The sequence below is a fragment of the Mobula birostris genome, chromosome 8 (genome assembly GCF_030028105.1).
Source record: "Mobula birostris isolate sMobBir1 chromosome 8, sMobBir1.hap1, whole genome shotgun sequence".
In the NCBI taxonomy this organism is placed as follows: domain Eukaryota; kingdom Metazoa; phylum Chordata; class Chondrichthyes; order Myliobatiformes; family Myliobatidae; genus Mobula; species Mobula birostris.
In genome coordinates this window covers 71526426-71543249 of record NC_092377.1, presented here as the reverse complement: position 1 = coordinate 71543249, position 16824 = coordinate 71526426, and the positions used below count along the sequence as shown (strand labels likewise).

The following is a 16824-nucleotide window of genomic DNA, read 5'->3' as shown; positions in this document are numbered from 1 at the left end:
CCGGCACAATTTATAGCAGTTGGTTAGCCTAACAACCAGCACACCAGGTTGTTGGAGCTGTAAGACAGCTGCACTATCTGCAACATTACTGTGTCTCCTCTGTAATCCCAATCCCACCTAGTTTATCATCAACAAATTTAGAAATTTGACATTTCATCTCCTTGGCCAAATTGATGATTCAGTAGCTGGGCCCCCAAGCAGCAATCCCTCCAACACTCCATCTGTCAGACCTAAGGGTTGGTTTATTCCCATTCTGCTTTCTGCCAGTAATGAATTCTTAATCCATGTCAGTACTTTACCCCTAATTCTTTGTTTTAGTCAACCTATTGTGCAGGACATTATAGGAAGTTTCAAAATACATCACACCCACTGATTCCTTCATATATATTCTACTCATCACATCCTCAAGAAACTCCAACAAGTTAGTGAAATAAAGTTTATTTTCCCTTCATGTATCCACGTTGACTCTGTTCAATCTTGTTCTTTAGTTCGAAGGTGCTCTGGTATCACATTTCTCATTGTAGGTCCCAGCAATTTTCCCACCACTAATATCGGATTGACAGGTAAGTGGTTCCCTGTTTCCTTTCTTAAATATCTTACATTTACTACCATCCAATCCACAGGAATAATTAAGAACATTTGGCACTTGGGATTTATCAACTTTCAAGATCACCAATTTTTCTAGTACAACTTTTTTTTCAGTTCCTCATTCTAACCAGGCCCTGCAGTCTCAGTGATATGAGTAACGTGTATTTTCCATGAAGGCAGGCACACAGTAATATAATCGTTCCATTCCTTTGCCATTTCTTTATTCACTAAGACAAGTTTTCCTGTCTCTGTTGGTAAGGGCCATTTGCCTTTTATAATCCTTTCCATCCTATGTAACAAATGAGTCTCTGGCTATTAGCTGACACTCTTTCCCAGCTTCCCAGATCTGGTTCCAGTCCCAGATCCACAGTATACCCATTTGTGCATTCCGCAATTCACAAAGTGCACAGACAGGAAATAATAGTACCCAGTGCCCTCTGCTCAGTTACAAATTAATTTTACTCTGTTGGTCCATGAGGACATTGTTATTGATGCATTGATAAATTTCTTGGCCGTTATCTGGTTTCTTTTCCAATGCGGTTTGTCAAAACTTGCCTTGCTTAGATGCACTTATTTTCTCTGCTTTAAAACAGTGAATGCACTTCATATATACTTGATGGGCCGTAAAGCACAGCAGAACATCTGGATTATGAAAAATCCTGTAAAATGCAACATTATTTTTGCTCTACTTTATATGGGTTGATAACAATCAATCCTGAAGGCAAGTTTTCTGTAAATTACCTCATTTCATTTAATCCAGTGCTGACCATGACTCAAATAATACTACTGAACTTGCAATTTCCAAATCTGTCTCTTGGCACAGAGGTTACTACCTTGAAATGGTGTCCCACTGTTCTGAGCACATAGGCTGGCTGTTTATCAGCATGCACGTGAAGAATTAGCAATATGATTTCACACTGTAAGCAGGCTAGGCAAAATAAAATTAGCCAAATGTAAATAAAATCGTTAAGTCCTTAAGTGCTAAACTACTTCAATCTGAGAGCAGGATGAAACTGTAAATTTTTCAAAATGTTATGCTTTAATCGTCAAGGACTAGGATGTTTAGTTTAATATGGAATTCACCTTCAAAGTGTGGCCCCATGGAATCATGTTCTTTTTTCTTTTAGTAATTTTCTCTGGTTTTAACCCCGTAGATCTATTCTACTTTACTCTTCCATTTCCAGTTCCTACATATTCCTGGTTTTCTTTCATAAGTCCATAAGATATATGAGCAGAATTAGGTCATTTGGCCCATCGAGGCTGCTCTACCATTTCATCATGGCTGATCCATTTCCTTCTCAGCCGCAATCACCTGCCTTCTCCTATAACCCTTCATGCCCTGAGTAATTAATAATCTATCAACCTCTGCCTTAAATCTACTGAGTGACTTGGCCTCCTCAGCCGCCTGTGGCAACAAGTTCCATGGATTCACCATAGATGTCCCTCTATTCTGAAGCCATGTCCTCTGGTCCTAGATTCCCACACCATAAAAAGCATCCTCTCTGCATTTACTCATCAAGGCCTTTCAATATTCGATAGGTTTCAATGAGATCCTGCCTCATTCTTATGAATTCCAGTGAGTACAGGCCAGGCCCAGAGCCATCAATCAGTTCTAATGTGGTAAACCTTTCCTCCTAGAATCACTCCCATGAACCTCCTCTGCACCTACTCCAATGTCAGCACATTCCATCTTATAGAAGGGGCCCAAAACTGCTCACAATACTCCATGAGGCCTTACCAGTGCCTTATAAAGCCTCAGCATTACATCTTTGCTTTTGCAGAATATTCTAGTCTTTTTGAAATGAATATTAACATTGCATTGGCCTTCCTCACCAGTGACTCAACCTGCAAATTAACCAATAGGGTTAATCCTGCACGAGGACTCCCAAGTCCCTTTGCACGTCAGATTTTCTTCATTCTAACAGTGGACCGCTGTGGCTGTTCCAAGCTCTTCACTCTCCTTTCTCTCTCTGACTTTAACATACTCCTCAAGGTATATTCCCGCAGCCAAGCATTTGGCTATAAACCTTGTTATTTGCCAATATTGCTTGGTGTCAAAATTGTTTTCTTTCAATGTATTAGAGGTACTATATAAATACAAGCCCTTGTCATAAACGCAGAGAGGAATTGAAGTGACATTTTTACATACAGACAGTGCAAAGGCTTAAAATGTTCTTGCTTATCCTTGGGAACTGGACTGACACTAGCAATGAGTCTTGCTATACTTCAATCCAAGAATCAGGGAAGGGGAAAGGGAGTAAAGGCAATCACTCTAAGGTTAGATCAGAGCACAGTTTAATTAGTTGCCTTTCCATATATTTACATAAAATCATGTACATGGTCACATTTTCAATTCAATAGTGTTTTTTAAAATCACTTGTTTGTGGAAGGGCCCACTTCAAACTCGCTGGGATCTGTGGATCTTTTAACCCCTGTATGAATACACTCTGTATAAGTGGCTTCCATTGTGCTTTAAAGCATCACCAGGCATTGCTGACATCACTTCCATGTCAACCAGATATAGTGACAATAGCTCGTTCTGGAAAATCAAGTGTTTAATAGGCACCCAGCCATGTGGAGGATCTATTGATGTAGCTGACAACAATGCTGTGTGCGTAAAGGTCCCATCTGCTTTAAATATTATCCCAACATTTGTAACACGCTGTAATTGGATTTATCAAATACCTGTGTTTGATTTACTGAGAAGCCACATGTGGGCTGCACTTCAGATTCATCAATGATGATTCAAGCCTTAGTCTTTTACATGGGGAAAATCAAGACTTCATTTGCTTGCAGCACTACGAAAGCCAACACAGTGATTAACTCTACATGTTAGTCATTATCCAAAGGCATCCCTACTGTGCAAAGTATAAAAAGAGACATAACACAGTAATTGGTATCAGTTTGCCAACTGAGAAATTCTCCATAATTACTAGTTAAGACGAGGGTGCACGGCTCGGAATGTTCCATTGTTTATCTGTCTTCACAAAGCTTCTTTAACCCTTTTTCTACCCAATTTTCCATCACACTTGTTACAACTCTTTTTTCATTGCTGAAGGAATGAGAGTAGCAATTAATAATTTACTAATTCCGAAGCTTGGAATTGAGGTTAATGTGCTTTGGACTGAAAACAACAACTGCTGGAATGCGATCACTTGCCAGTACATGCATCATTTGTAGAAGGTGAGTGACAAAAGCATGAGTATATTCCTTTAACGGTGTAACATGCTATCAGCTGCATTATCACAATTCCAATGTGATCTCTTCAAACTGGTGCCTTTATAAAGAAGATGGCATGAAATGTTTTCAAAATATTTTTGAAGAAATAAAGTTGTCCCTTTAAAAGTTATTTAATATTGATTTATTCTCCCGATTAACTCCAAGCAATTCTCCACTTACTCGCACAAATACATTTTTCTCCAAGAATGGCAGGGTTGTTTGGCATTAAAAAATCTACCTTGCATCCCATTAATCTAACTCAGTATCAGCAGTGATTTGTTCTGATTCCTCTCCAGTTCTAAGCCTGACCCTTTAATTTTGGGTGCAGCTGGGAGGTGTAAAAAGTAATTGGTTATTTAATAGAAGCATTGAACTATCATTGTGTTCTATAGTTCCAATGTGCTTTGTTGTGAATTTGCCTATGGTGAACACCTACAAATTTTACTGTACTGTATATGTTTAGTTCTTGGATAAATGCCAGTTCTTTATGGTTTTGCTACTTGGTATCTTTTGCAACAAAGATATTCTTAACACTTATGAAATTTGATTAACATCAGCAGCCAAGGTAGGTTCCAAAGACTTTACAAGGTTTTAAACAAATGGTTTTCACAATTGCTATTGGCTAAGTATAGAGAATATACTGGAAATCTTCAGTAGCCAGGACTGCGGAGAGAGAGAAAAACCCTTCAGATCATTAATACCCATCAGAACACCAAGGAAAAGGTGTTTACACGTTCTCCCCGTGACCAAGTGGGTTCCTCTGGCTGCTCCGGTTTCCTCCCATGGACCAAAGATGCACTAGCTGGGAGGTCAATTGATCATTGTAATTTGTCCTGTGATTAGTTTAAGGTTAAATTTGGGGATTACTGGGTAGAGTGGCTCAAAGGGCTGGAAGGGCCTATTGCGCACTGTATCTCAATAAAATAAAAATAAAAGTTATTGATTTGAAGTACTAACTTTGTTTCTCCCTTCTCATCTGCTGAATGAATTGCTGAGTATATTGAAGATTTCTGTTTAGACTACTAAGATTGGGAGTCTTTGGAGAAACCCTAGCTTTACGGGTCGCTTTCTTTGCTCATGCAAAAATGATATGGAATCTGGTTCCAGGCATTTGGACACGTGATTCAGGCATAATGCTAAAAGAGCATTCTTATCGGTGGTACTAGTTTTAGGAAAAGATTTTGAACTCTAGTTAATCCTTTGAAGTGGGTATAAAAAAAATCCATGGCATGATTTAGAAGAAGTGCAACTGTGATATCTGCAATGTAATGAGTGACATTTCTCTCTCATTCAACATCACTAAAACAATTGTAAGGAAACTAATTCATGTGTGAGGTGTGAGTACTTCAAAAGTACTTAAATTAAATATTGGACGTGGTGAGAATGTGGAAGATGCAATATTGTGTTTTTCTTTAATGCAGAGACCCTGATAACTCTTGCCAATTACTTTTGGCAAAAAAACGATGGGAGTCATGAAAAGAACTGGAGGCACAGCAGGTACATTGGTAATGCTTCACGCTACCAGGTTACAGCGTCTGCTTTATCCACCAGGTATATCATTTTATTTTCTTCTATTGATCTACTGATTTAAGTTTCATTGCCTAGATTTTCCAGGAATCCTGTGAATGTTTCATGTGGCTTTGAACCTTTTAGTCAGTGAAAGCCTGACTGGTGGACAGATACATGAAGGGTGAGAGTGGGAGTTGCCATGCACAGTGATCATTAACTCTGAAGCCTGGGATTGGGACAAGTTAGCAATTAGGCAAGCAGTTGCAGTACCTGGGTCTGGCCAATGAGGTTGTTGAGGTCAGTAACCAGCGTCTGGGTCATTGATCCATTGATGGGTCAATCGGATTCAAGGCCTGTCTGGAGTTTAGTTTGGAACTGTGTTCAGAGCAGAAGCCTGGCAGTGGTGGGTGAGAGAGGTTGCAGAAACTGGCCTTTCAGTCAAGTGAATCCATGCTGACCTATCTTAACTAATCCTGTGTTCATCTCATTTTATTCTCCCATGCAGTCTCATAATTCTGCCTATGCTCTACCCATGGGGAAAGTTACAGCGGCCATCTTACCCATCAACCTGCTCTTCTTGGAGATGCGGGGAAAAAACTGGGGCAGCAGGAGGAAATCCACGTGGCCATAGGGAGAATGTGCACACTCTGGACAGGCAGCACCTGACATCAGGGTTGAACGCAGATCTCTGGTGATTGAAGGCAGCAGCCCTACCACATGTGCCAACCTGATGTCAGCGGTCAAACTCAGGGCCTTGTTTCGAGTCAGTTTGGGGGCCGGGAGGGGTGCTGAATGGGGGAAGAGATTGGAATTTTCATCAGGACTGAGGAGGTTCAGTGGGTCAGGGGCCTGAAGTTATTGGTGGTGAGAAAAACCGAGTGGTGTGTTGGGGAGAGTCCTGAGTAGGTTCAGCTCTGGAGCAGCCGTCACTTAAATGGGTCCAATCCAGCACTGTGATCAAAGCATCCAGTTTTTCTGTTTACACAATGGTCACTCGCAGGGAAACAGTCTCTAGGAACCATGAATAGTAAATTAAATAACCTGGCGTGCATCTGATTCAGAAATCACATCAGACTTTCAAGAATGGCTGAGGTCAGGAAATAGCTCAAAGTCAGCATGACGTGAAACAATCCAGAAATATCATCGTGTTTCGTTCCTGGTTAGTATGTTTTTAATCAGACAACACTGAGACAAAGAGCGCTATGTGATCTAATGTCTGGGCCCATTTATTTCCACTGTGCTAGAATACCATCAACACTTTCAGTTAATGTCGTCCTGTCACTCAAAACCACAGCCTACTTTTAACAGCATTAATAACCTCATTTCATCCACCCAAGAAAAATAAAACAGTAACTCTCCCTGCACTTGAGTTAAAAACGTAGTTAAGAATCCTGAAGTAAAGAGAACTTCTGCCTGTTGCAATAGATGATCTGAGCTGGGGAAGTTGCAGTTTGACCCACGAATGTGACTGTACCAGTTCAAAAGACAAGTTGCTTCTATATTGAATACATGAGAATGCTTGTAACATAATGGCCTGCTCCAAGGAAGTATATTAGCACCCCTGATGCTTAACAGTTAAATGACCAATCAACTCAGTTTACACTGGAAACCTTCCCATGGACTTAAGACGTGTCAGAATAACTAGGATCCTAGTAAATGTTGGATCAGTCACTCACTATTATGGGTCATGAACAGATGGAGCTCCACTAACCTGAGAACAATTCATTTATTCTCTCTTTGCTTTCTGCCTGAGGTTCAGATTCTTATTCCATGTTGATACATTACCCCAAGTACATGCCTTCTAAAATTGGTAGCCAATGTCCTCATCATTGGCCTCATCCTCATCAAAAGCCTATTGAAAACCCACATCTATTGGTTCCACATACACTCAACTAGTCATCCACAAAGAACTCCAGAAAATTAGCCAACTATCATTTCCCTTCTGTTTTTTCCAGAGTTGCTGCCTGACCTGCTGAGTTCCTCCAGCATTTTGTGTGTGTTGCTCAAGATTTCCAGTATCTGCAGAATCTTTTGTGTTGATGAAATTTGTCATTGTTATTCATTAACTTTAGTGTAAAATGCCGAAACTCAGTAAAAGCGGGAGGAACTACACTTCATGAATGGCACATTAAACACTTTTGGCCTCTGAATTCAACTATCTCCGATCATAACCACTGTACCAAGTTTTTGTTAAACAATGTAGATTTACATAATGTTCTTGCAAACACCTGATGAATCTGTCTTTACATTTTGTTCTTCCCATTACAATCATTTAACCTTGGCTGCTTTCCACCACCACCGTTTGTTCTTTCCTCAACCATCCACAAGCTATTCCCTCCCTTGGTATCACCTGACAGCTTCTCTCTACTCTAGAAGAAATTGTTCCCTTCACATTTTATCTACAGCCTTTTTAAATAATGTTTTTAGTTGTATGGCCCCAGACATTCTGCAAATAGTCGGTACTTCTCTTCTAAAAAGCTGTTTCCCAAAAGCCCTGAAAGTGTAGTTATTAAGCCTCTTTTAAAAAGAAGAATGACCTAGATGACTCAGTAATTAATAACTACAAGCCTCTATCAAACTTGCCATGCTTAAGTAAAATTATTGAAAAAGTTGCTTATCAGCGACTCAGTAGCTTTTGGTCCTAAGTGACTGTATGGATGTTTTCCGGTCTGGATTTCGACAACACCACAACGCTGAGACTGCTTTGGGCAAGGTTTTAAATGGCATCCGTTTAAGCATCATGATGAGAAAACTTCACTTTTGGTTTCACCGGATCTCAGTGCTGCTTTTGACTCAGTTGACCATGGCATATTACTAGACAGACCGGAAAACTGGGTGGGACCTTCCAGTACAGTCCTAAGGTGGTTTAAATCATATTTACAGGACAAGGATTATTTTGTATCGATTGGTAGCTACATTTCTGACTGAACAAAGATGACATGCGGTGTGCCTCAAGGGTCCATACCAGGGCTTCTTCTGTTTAACAATATACATGCTCCCTCTAGTTCGAATCATGGTAAGCAACAAAATATCTTACCTTAGTTATGTGGATGACACTCAGATTTATATAACTGCGTCATCAAGTGACTATGCTCCCCTACAATCACTAAAAGCTATATTGCACAGATCACTGATTGGATGAGCCCAAATTTCCTCCAGTTAAACACAGACAAAACCGCTGCCAAAAAAGAATGGAACGATTAGAAGTCAGTGCTTAATTAAAATCCCCGTTGTTACAGACCACAAACCAAGCCTGAAACCTTGGTGTTGTGATGGACTCCGACTGAAATTTTAACTGCCATATTAAGACATTTACAAAGTCAGCCAACTATCTTCTTTAAAATTTAGTGAGAGTTGAAGGGCTTATGTCTCAGCAAGATCTAGAAAAACTCATCCATGCATTTATTTTTGGTAGGGTTGGCTACTGTAATGGCATTTTCACAGATCTCTGTAAAAAATCCCTCAGACAGCTGCAGCTCATTCAGAACACTGCTGCTAGAGTCCTCACTGAGACCAAGAGGTAGAACACATCACCCCCATTCTCAGATCACTACACTAGCTTCCTGTCCATCAGAGGATTGACTTTAAAATATTATTACTGGTTTATAAAGCACAGAATGGTCTAGGGCCAAAAGATATCACCGATCTCTTTCTGCATTATGAGCATTCCTGAGCTCTCAGGTCATCTGGGGTAGGCCTGCTTACCGTTCCCAGGGTCAAAATACTGAACTAAACATGGTGAAGCAGCTTTTAGTTACTATGCTCCACATGTCTGGAATAACCTGCCAGGGGATCTGAAGTCTGCCCTAACTTTAAGCTCTTTTAAATTAAAGCTTAAAACTTTTCTTCTCACTGTAGCTTTTAATTAGAATTCTCTGCACTGTAACTTTTATTCCTTTTTAATCTATTTGTCATATCTATTTTTGTGTGATTGTATTCCTTTTTATATTGACTGAAATTTGATGTTTGATTTTTATATCTCGTTTTATGTAAAGCATTTTGAACTGCCTTGTGTTTGAAAAGTCCTATACAAATAACTTCAACACGAGGAGTTCTGCAGATGCTGGAAATTCAAGCAACACACATCAAAGTTTCTGGTGAACGCAGCAGGCCAGGCAGCATCTCTAGGAAGAGGTACAGTCGATGTGTCGGGCCGAGACCCTTCGTCAGGACTAACTGAAGGAAGAGTTAGTAAGAGATTTGAAAGTGTGGGGGGGGGGGGGGGGAGATCCAAAATGATAGGAGAAGACAGGAGGGGGAGGGATGGAGCCAAGAGCTGGACAGGTGATTGGCAAAAGGGATATGAGAGGATCATGGGACAGGAGGCCCAGGGAGAAGGAAAAGTGGGGAAGTGGCGGTGGGGGGGAACCCAGAGGATGGCCAAGGGGTACAGTCAAAGGGACAGAGGGAGAAAAAGGAGAGAGAGAGAAAGAATGTATGTATATAAATAACGGATGGGGTACGAGGGGGAGGTGGGGGACTAGCGGAAGTTAGAGAAGTCAATGTTCATGCCATCAGGTTGGAGGCTACCCAGACGGAATATAAAGTGTTGTTCCTCCAACCTGAATGTGCCATCCCACCAGCCTCCGGGTCCAACATATTATTCTCCGTAACTTCCGCCACCTCCAACGGGATCCCACCACTAAGCACATCTTTCCCTCCCCCCCTCTGCTTTCCACAGGGATCGCTCCCTACGCGACTCCCTTGTCCATTCGTCCCCCCCATCCCTCCCCACTGATCTCCCTCCGGGCACTTATCCGTGTAAGCGGAACAAGTGCGACACATGCCCTTACACTTCCTCCCTTACCACCATTCAGGGCTCCAGACAGTCCAACCAGGTGAGGCGACAGTTCACATGTGAGTCGGCTGGGGTGATATACTGCGTCCGGTGCTCCCGATGTGGCCTTCTATATATTGGCGAGACCCGACGCAGACTGGGAGATCATTTTGCTGAACACCTACGCTGTGTCCGCCAGAGAAAGCAGGATCTCCCAGTGACCACACATTTTAATTCCACATCCCATTCCCATTCTGATATGTCTATCCACAGCCTCCTCTACTGTAAAGATGAAGCCACAATCAGGTTGGAGGAACAACACCTTATATTCTATCTGGGTAGCCTCCAACCAGATGGCATGAACATTGACTTCTCTAACTTCCGCTAATGCCCCACCTCCCCCTCGTACCCCATTCGTTATTTATTTATATACACACATTCTTTTTCTCTCTCTCCTTTTTCTCCTTCTGTCCCTCTCACTATACCCCTTGCCCATCCTCTGGGTTTTCACCCCCTCCCCCTTTTTCTTCTCCCTGGGCCTCCTGTCCCATGATCCTCTCATATCCCTTTTGCCAATCACCTGTCCAGCTCTTGGCTCCATCCCTCCCCCTCCTGTCTTCTCCTATCATTTTGGATCTCCCCCTCCCCCTCCCCCTCCCACTTTCAAATCTCTTACTAGCTCTTCCTTCAGTTAGGCCTGACGAGGGGTCTTGGCCCGAAATGTCGACTGTGCCTCTTCCTGGAGATGCTGCCTGGCCTTCTGCGTTCACCAGCAACTTTGATGTGTCTTGGTTGTAAACAAATAACTTGCCTTGTCTTGCCTTACTCTTTATACCTCACCTTTTTTTTAATATCTTCACTATCTTCTGATTTTCCTTAATGTCAGCAAAGCCAAGGACCCCGATCATTGACTTCAGGAGAAGGAAACCAGAGGTCCATGAGCCAGTCCACATCGAAGGATCAGAGGTGGAGAGGGTCAGCAATTTTAAATTCCTCTGTGTTATTATTTCAGAGGATCTGTCCTGGCCCCAACACACAAGTGCAATTATGAAGAAAGCATGTTAGTGCCTCTACTTCCTTAAGTTTTGGCGAAAATTCAACATGACATCCAAAACTTTGATAAACATCTATAGATGTGCAGAGGATAGTATATTGACTGGCGACATTACAGCCTGGTTTGGAAAAAAATAGTGTCCTTGAACAGAAAATCCTACAAAAAATAGGTTACAGCCCAGTCCATCATGGGTAAAGCCTTCCCCACCATAGAGCACATCTACATGAAGTGCTGTCGCAGGAAAGCAGCATCCATTATTAGTGACCCCCACCACCCAGGACTTGCTCTCTTCTCACTGCTGCCATCTGGAAATAGATACAGGAGCCTCAGGACTCACACCACCAGGTTCAGGAACAGTTATTACCCCTCAACCATCAGGCTCTTGAACCAAAGGGGATCACTTCACTCAACCTTATTTGCCTCATCATTGACATGCTCCCACAACCTATGGACTCACTTTCAAGGACACTTCATCTCATGCTCGATATTTATGTATCATTTATTTATTTTTGTCTTTGCACATTTGTTGACCTTTGCATACAGGTTGAAGGCCCAAGTTAGTGTGGTCTTTCATTGATTCTATTATGGTTATTATTCTATTATGGATTTATTGAATACACCCACAAAAATAACCTCAGAGTTGTATTTGGTGACATATACGTACTCTGATAATAAATTTACTTCAAATTTTAATTTTATTGCAGATTCCTACCATCTGCAGGATTTTGAACTTCTTGTACTGTACTAATGTTGAACAAGTTTAGATCTGATCATGAAGCATTTCAAAGCTGATTAATAATAGACATCCATGCTTTCTTGATTTCCTTCTTTTGAAACAAAAGTTTACAAAACCAAAGAATGATTACAGCCCACCAAATCTGTATCACCTCCGCATGTCTATAGGTTTATAGTCACACAGTATGGGAAAAGGACTCTTGCATACTGAGTCCATATCAACCAGAGTGCCGATTTACCCCAAACCTACCTTCTCTATTCTTGCTAAATTCTCATCAATTTCCACTGGTTTCTAGCACTCAGCTACATATTGGAGTCAATTTACTGTGGGAAACCAGCCTACAAACCTGTACCGAGGACCGCCATTCTGTGCAAACTCCTCACTGAAGATCAGGAGTGAAGCCAGATGTTTGGCACTGTGGATTGCTCTAGCAGCTGTGATAAATCCAACTAGTTGAATTTCCCGCATTTCCCTCAGTGTTATAAATTCACCCCTTTTGAATATTACAATTAATAATTGAACTAACCTGCTACAAATCAGAACATGCAGACAGGCAGGTGTTCTGTGGAAAATGAAACAGATTTGTGAAAAATGGTTTCAACCTGTTTCCTAATTCTGTGCAAGGATGGAGTAAGCTGGAAAAGTTCAGTAGAATTATTTTCCTAAACACCTGAACATTTTAACTACATGGCTTCTTTGAGTGGGGCTCCCAAACATTGACAGCCTGACAGACAGACTGGAATTCTTACTGGCAAGAAGAACTTATTCACAAGGTCAAAGACTAAGAGAGGAGACAGGTGTACTTAAGGAGGAATGAGAGATATTAAGGACAAAGTAATGGTAGTCACATACAAGATATAGCAGCCACTTTTGCACAGCAGGTTTTCGCAAAACACCTATGCAATAATGACTAAATTCCATCTTTCAATGCCATTAACAATCAATCAATATTGTTTAGGGTGTCATGGCTTCTACTCTCAACTTTGGTATCTTACATATTCAGCTGAGACAACACTATTCTGTGTAATTTCCTAACTGCCTTCAGACCTACAAGACAACCTGATCTCAATTGAAAGCTAACACCTTTGGTAATCCAGCACTTCATCAGGAAAACACCAGAGTATCTGTCTGAGGAATACAACTTAAAACCATACTTTCCATTCAGGGACTAGAGACTGAGACACAGCAGACTCCAGAACTGTAGCCAGATATATCCTATCTGCAGTGACAAAAATATATAAATGACACCGGGATTAAGGAACAGAAACCCACTCATGGAATTCTTTGTCTTAGGGTTAAAGTGTACCTGTTCAGTATTCTCAAATTTAAAAAAATATGTATTAGATTAAATTCCTATTATTCAAAATTGAGTTAGAAAATGCCTTGAAAGATGCGCCTTACACTATTTGATGCATTTCTCCATCAGTACTTGATGGAGAAATGCATCAAATAGTGTAAGACAGTGAACAGTGAAGCAGGTTCTGCAGTTCAGTAGATCAGCTGGCAAAAGTACAGGATTAAGTAACGCAATTCAAGTTACTGAACTCTCAGAGAGGATCAATGGCTTCTGTCAATCTGTCATACAGAAAATGAGGGAGGTATTCTTGACCTGCTTGTGGTGTCAATTCAATGCTGGAAATATTTGACAATTCACTTAACCACTCTTTCATCTACCTAGTTAGTGTGTTATATGTGTAACACAGTTGGGAGGTGTTGAAAGTTCCATGCTGTCTGGAACTAACAGAATGTTCCCACATTAATACAGCTGCCCAGCAGAACAGTAACCATTGGCTGATTCTCACAACTCTCAGCACTCCTATAACAAATGGTTCTATCGTCTGTAATACACAGATTATACTATATTCACTGGCCAAAAGCAAAGCATCAACTTTTCAGTCTGCTTGGTAAAACAAGACTCCCTCTTGTATTGTGTTATAGAATAATACTGCACAGAGAAAGGCAATTCAGTCCAGCATCTGCAATGCGTCTTTTGAAGAACACCAACAAATTATTGTGTTATTTTTCTGATTGATATTTAATTTTTAAGCAGGTGTTCCATTTCTAAACCCACAATGACCATTCATTCTTGTTACCTTATTGACTCAAGATTTCACATCAGCATTTATTGTTAATGTGTGAGCAGAAATTGGGAAGGAATCTCTACAAATACTCTCCATTTTTTTTTACAAAGGGTATCTTATGTATTGTAATGGACAGACATGATATGCTCATATAGGAAATGTTTTTATGGAGCAACAGAATTCTCCAAACTGAAATGGGAATAGTCCATTGGTGCTTTGACACACATGCTATCTTTTGCACATCTCTGTGAAACAAAGTTGGTGCATTCTTTGGATTCAAAAATATGCTCAAACTGATGCTTGTCATTCTCCTTACTTTGGGACAACTAAAATAAAACTGCTATTATTATTTTTATTCCCTCTCTGATCTCTCATCCCCATCTTTCCCAACCACAAAGGAAAGAACATATTGGCCACTGTTGACACAACTCTTAATGTGAAGAAGTTGAAGTCACAGCCTTCTCCCACTCACATGTTCAAATGAGCTAGTTACAGAGAGGTCAAAACAGCTGTGCTTTAACCTATCTCAGATATTTCACATAAAAGCTCTCCACCTGAAAGAAATTTTCAAAAACTAAGTTGTGGAATGTTGAGGACTTTGCTGTTTGAAATAACTGCCAAATAGATTTATGTACCAATCCTCATTGAGAAAAAAAAGCCACTGTTTCACTGATTGAGAGCACACTGAATGGAGGAAGAATTGTCTCCGAGATTTCCTCAAAACGTAGGAAAATGTGTAGCCAGACACACCTAGGCATGGTCAGTATTGAACAAAGCAGTATGACAAAACATGCATATCTCCATCATTGGGTCCAATTTACAATGAAATGTTTCTGGGCACACACCCAGGGAAGAAATCCCTGTGTAGTTTCAATATAATTTTTATCTACCCTATGAGAATTTATTGGCTGATTGCCATTGAAAATGGTAATGACTCCCCACCTCTGATTTTGTTATTATTACCTGACCAGTAACTCCAGGTTAAGTATCAGTCACGTGAGCAAATTACAAAGGAAAGAGAATATTTCTAACTAGAATGCATAAATCAAACCAAAGAACAAAATATTGTAAAAAATATCCATTTTAGAAAGTGCTATAGCCCCAAGTTAGCTATACCAGGACAGAAACTTTGTTAGCGGTAAGAATGAACTGATAACAATTTGCTCTATTTGCAACATAATATTCAGAGTGCAAGTTACAATTAAAAGTCCATGCCAGTGTTGAAGACTGGTGAAAAAGGATCAATAGTGTGAGGGACAAAAGGATGTATGTCTTACAGTTAAAGGATAAAAGGGATCGAGAAAAGGTGGGATAAACAAAACATTCTTAAACAGCTTAAGTTGCAGACTGGTTAGCTATCCTCGGTAGGACTTCTTTTTGTCCTGAAACCAATTGCAGGCCTAACAGAAAAAAAATAATTAGGGTATGCTAAGTGTCATAGAATATAGAATAGTACATAGAATATAGGGCTTATTTAAACATATAGCCTCAATGTGGTATGAAAGGACACATGAAGTCATTTAAAAAAAATTTACAGAGATGATATGAGAGATTACTCTTGTTATTGGTCCATTTCTTTGTCAATAGATGCTGCTTGACCAGCTGACAATTTCTACAGCATTCAGTTTTTCTATAACATAGTGAATGCATTGAGCGGAGTAGATAAGACACAGAGAAAAGGTTCCTCTCTTGGGTGAATCCAAAGCTTCCTGAGCACAAGTATAAGATTTTAATTGAGTACAATAAAAAGAAATGTCTTTAACTGGGGGAGTGATTAAAAGTTTGTAATCACTATCACAGGATGCAGTTGACAAATTAAAAAGCCGAAAATACTTAACCTCCAATAATGATCACCACACTCTGAATAATTTCATTACCTTCCTCTGATCTACCTGAGCAATGTAAGAGGGCCATCATAAAGGAGAATGGTAAATATACTGTCAGCAATTTCACGTTTATTCATTCTCCACAGTCTGATGCAATGAGAACTTAACATTGCTCCCCACCTTCAAATTAAAGCCTGTACTCTCATTTAACCACGATGAAATGTTCAGTTTGTGTTAGGGTTGCTGAAGTTTCAAAGGTCAGGCTGAGTTTTACTCCAGGAAGGTCAGTCTTAGATGGGGAGGGATTGTATTTATTTAGCAATACAGCACAGAGAGGCTCTTCCCTGCAATCCCTGATAATCCGATTAAGCTAACCTAATCACAGGACAATTTACAATGACCAATTAACCTTCCCTGCAGGTCTTTGGACTATTGGCAGAAACTGGAAGACCCGGAGAAAACCTACGCATTCCACAGGGAAAACATACGGAGACTTCTTACAGAATGGTGTCGGAATTGAACTCTGAACTCTGGAACACCCTCGGCTGTAATAGTAAACAAGGGAAAGTCTGCAGTGGCTGGAAAACCGAGCAACACACACAAAATGCTGGATGAGCTCAGCAGGTCAGGCAGCATCTATGGAAAAGAGTACAGTCAACGCTTCGGGCCGAGACCCTTCAGCAGGACTGGAGAAAAGAAGATGAGTCAGAGTTAGAAGGTAGGGGGAGGGGTCTAACTGCTATGTGACCGTTAGCAACCAGCTATAAGCTTTGGAAACAGTTCCGTATTTCCAAAGCCCAGAAACACTAGCACGATGAAGGAAACCCTGAAAACCACCAAGACCAAGACCAAAGATGTCCAAGGATAAACAGAGACGACCATCATTACTGTCCTAACCACCAGCAGGGGTAATGGGCAGTAAATAAAAACACAATTTTATATTTATATTTGATTGGGCCTACTCAGATAAATCAGCAGTGGAGCTAAGCCAAAGGTACATGGCAGATCACAAGCAATTTCCATTAAAACATGGC

At 40.6% G+C, this 16824-nt stretch overlaps 1 long non-coding RNA gene across 1 annotated transcript in view; it reads left to right on the top strand.

Moving 5' to 3' along the window:
* Positions 1-16268, top strand: part of LOC140202211 (uncharacterized) — a 47606-nt gene extending 31338 nt beyond the window's left edge. Inside the window, exons 2-3 of the long non-coding RNA XR_011887037.1 lie at positions 5229-5358; positions 16211-16268. This is a non-coding gene — a long non-coding RNA (uncharacterized lncRNA). The remainder of the gene's footprint in view (positions 1-5228; positions 5359-16210) is intronic.
* Positions 16269-16824: the final 556 nt, after the last annotated feature.